This window comes from Charadrius vociferus, unplaced genomic scaffold (genome assembly GCF_000708025.1).
Source record: "Charadrius vociferus isolate BGI_N301 unplaced genomic scaffold, ASM70802v2 scaffold136, whole genome shotgun sequence".
In the NCBI taxonomy this organism is placed as follows: Eukaryota; Metazoa; Chordata; class Aves; order Charadriiformes; family Charadriidae; genus Charadrius; species Charadrius vociferus.
Genome location: NW_009648960.1, coordinates 1,711,457 through 1,714,554, shown reverse-complemented (window position 1 = coordinate 1,714,554; position 3,098 = coordinate 1,711,457). Strand labels below are relative to the sequence as shown.

At 49.4% G+C, this 3,098-nt stretch overlaps 1 protein-coding gene across 1 annotated transcript in view; it reads left to right on the top strand.

Moving 5' to 3' along the window:
• The window catches only part of ATIC (5-aminoimidazole-4-carboxamide ribonucleotide formyltransferase/IMP cyclohydrolase), a 52,432-nt gene that overhangs the window by 24,815 nt on the left and 24,519 nt on the right, over nucleotides 1-3,098 (top strand). The window lies entirely within an intron of this gene.

The following is a 3,098-nucleotide window of genomic DNA, read 5'->3' as shown; positions in this document are numbered from 1 at the left end:
AATGCCATCCCTTTTGTATGTCTCTATTCAGCTTCACCCTCTTTTTACTTCTCTTTATTAATGCAGCAGAGTACATTGCTAATTAAGCCTGATTTTTCTTTCTTGGATGTATGCCCTGGTGTGATTTAGAAATAACCTTAATCTGGTATTTGTAATTCTAGTATTTACTTCTTCCCATGATTTCCAATATGATGTTACTGCATTCTTGACTCAAGATGAGCTTCTGCAATGGTTTAAAACACCAGGAAAAACTCCAGTGAGACATCAATCCTGTCAAATAAATGATGGAACATGAGCAGATCACAGCATATTTGAATATCCTCTAAACATCACCAAACCTAGTTAATTAGTTAAGCTCTATAAAGCAAAACTAAACCTTAGGGGAGGCAGACTGTTTGTTTTCCCTGCGTGGCCATCCCAAAGCCAGGACATTATCTGTCACATCCAAATCCATACACCCCTCTAGCACACAGCCAGAACGCCCCTTCTTGGACTTCAATCCAAGAGAGGACACGGGGTAACGCCAAACTGCCCTCCAGCCACGCAAGCAACTGTGCAAACAGCAACCTCATCTCATGAGCCAAGGGACAACAAACTGCTGGACAAGCCAAAAAAGCAAATGCCACTATTTACGTTGATAAATGTCCCTCCGACTGTTTGTCTGAAAGCAGTAGCGGCCCTATCCTCTTGTACATAGGCTGACATGGCCACCCGCTCGCACGCAGCATCACAAAACACCCTGCTTCACAAACAGCATGAAGGCTGTTCTTTAGCTACTCAGGCGCCGCACCAGAATACGCAATTGCCCTCCAACATTGGATAAATATGCAGAGCTCTGTCGAATTTTTCATTTTCCCATGCATTAATCATCCCCAAAGCCCACCTCAGCTGTACAGGTCTGTACTCTTTGTACAACTTTTATTCTCTCAGAGGTGTGTATTTTCATAATGATAGTGCTCATGTACCACTTAACAGTATATTTTCATTTGGCCCCAGCCACACTTCTGAACAGTAATTTATTACTGCTTGTCACTAGCTGCTACTAAGAGTAATACATATACTGGGTTTATTTAGTGTGTTTAGTATTCCTTGCTTGCCTCTTTCTTACACAGACAATACTGCCCAAGCCTAGAGAGTCACAAATCAAAACAGCCAACTTTCTGGGCCTTCCAGGTGCGCTTGTTTTGCACTTCCCAGCTTTTTGCCTGCAAGACCTAGAAACTCTTGTTTATTTGTTCTTTTTTTAATGAAAGTGGAGAGCCTAATGCAATCTGCCTGCTCCGGGAGCTGCCAGTGTACAGCGAACACCTATGTGGACGACGAAAACACAGGAGAAATATGCAGGGATGTCTCAGGGGCCCGCCCATGCTGGCTTTATTGCTTAAGGACCTGATTCAAAACCCATATACCAGGCCCCCACCACCCCAGAGGGAACATACGTCAGGGATATATGCATGTTATATGAAGGCAACCAGCTGCCAGCTTCCCGGACCCAAAACGTTTGCCGTTTTGCCAGGTGATGCTGCCCGCTGGGAACGGCAGCACTGACTGCTGGAGGGAGAGGACAGCCACGGAGTGGCCAGGCGGGCAAGGTGATGGCCAGGGGCTGTGCTGCTGAAGATGAAATGCAGAGCTTGCTCCACCTGCCCAGCAGCACGGGATGCTGCGGTCCCACTGCTGCGCTCCAGCCCTGCTGGGGTGCAACAGGGGCACGGCGAGAATTTTAACCAGCGATGTCAAAACCCAACATGTTCTGTCAGTGCTACCTGCCAACCACAAGCTAGAATGAAAACAATAAAGACTCTTTTGCAAGGAGCTCCAGGAAATTTGGAGACCTGTAAGGGACAAAGTTCCCCCCATTAATTCCCCTTACAGAGAAAAATAAAAAATAAAGGCAAGAAAAGCATTGGTTTACTATTTGCAAGCTTAATTTTTTACCCCAGCCTTGGTAAACAAGTGTTTTGTCTTTGTCCTTGCTTGTTGGTAGATTGTAAGCTCTGTGAGAGGATTTTCCACAGATGAAATTCCAGTATTTCTGTGAAAAATTAATTGTCCTTATTGCACCACCTTTCACTGCAATGAGGTATTGCCTCGCCTACACCACCTTTTTCACCTGCGTAGTAAGTTGGGTTTCCTTCTCCCTGAAGAGGCCCCAGAAAAACCTGTACCCTGGCCTGAAGGTGCGTGGCCTGCATGTACCACACTTGGGGCCACCCGCCCTGTCCCAACTGGGACCTGGTGAGCAGGGCCACCACCAGCTGCAGCACAGATGGGGCAAAGGGAGGGCTGCCCCCATGTGTCTCCCCTGACAGGAGGGATCCCCCCTCCTCCCCCCGACGCTGCTGCCTGTTTGCAGGCCTTTCCCCCACACCAGCACCCTGCGCACACCCACACTTGTGCTGGACAGACACACTTCAAAAGAAGCATGGCCGGCAGGTCAAAGGAGGTGATTCTGTCCCCTACTCTGCTATGGTGAGACCCCACCTGGAGTACTGTGTCCAGCTCTGGGGCCCCCAACATAAGAAGGACATGGATCTGTTGGAGTGAGTCCAGAGGAGGGCCACCAAGAGGGCTGGAGCACCTCTCCTCTGAAGGCAGGCTGGGAGTTGTTGTTCAGCCTGGAGAAGAGAAGGCTCTGGGGAGACCTTATAGCGGCCTTTGAGTACCTAAAGGGGGCCTACAGAAAAGATGGAGAAGGACTCTTTATCAGGGAGCGTAGTGAATGGACAAGGGGTGACAGTTTTAAACTGGAAGAGGGTAGATTTAGATTAGGTATTAGGAAGAAATTCTTTACAGTGAGGGTGGTGCAACGTTGGCACAGGTTGCCCAGCAAAGTCGTGGAAGCTCCATCCCTGGAGGTGTTCGAGGCCAGGCTGGATGGGGCTTTGAGCATCCTGGTCTAGTGGGAGGTGTCCCTACCCATGGCGGGGGGGGGTTGGAACTCGATGATCTTCAAGGTCCCTTCCAACCCAAACCATCCCAGGAGTCTGTTACTTGCACAGCACGTGCATGGCACATACGCAGGTGCACACACACGCAGCGTACCCGTACAGCCATGTGGACGCCCCCCTCCCCCTCCATGCACACCACCCCTCCCA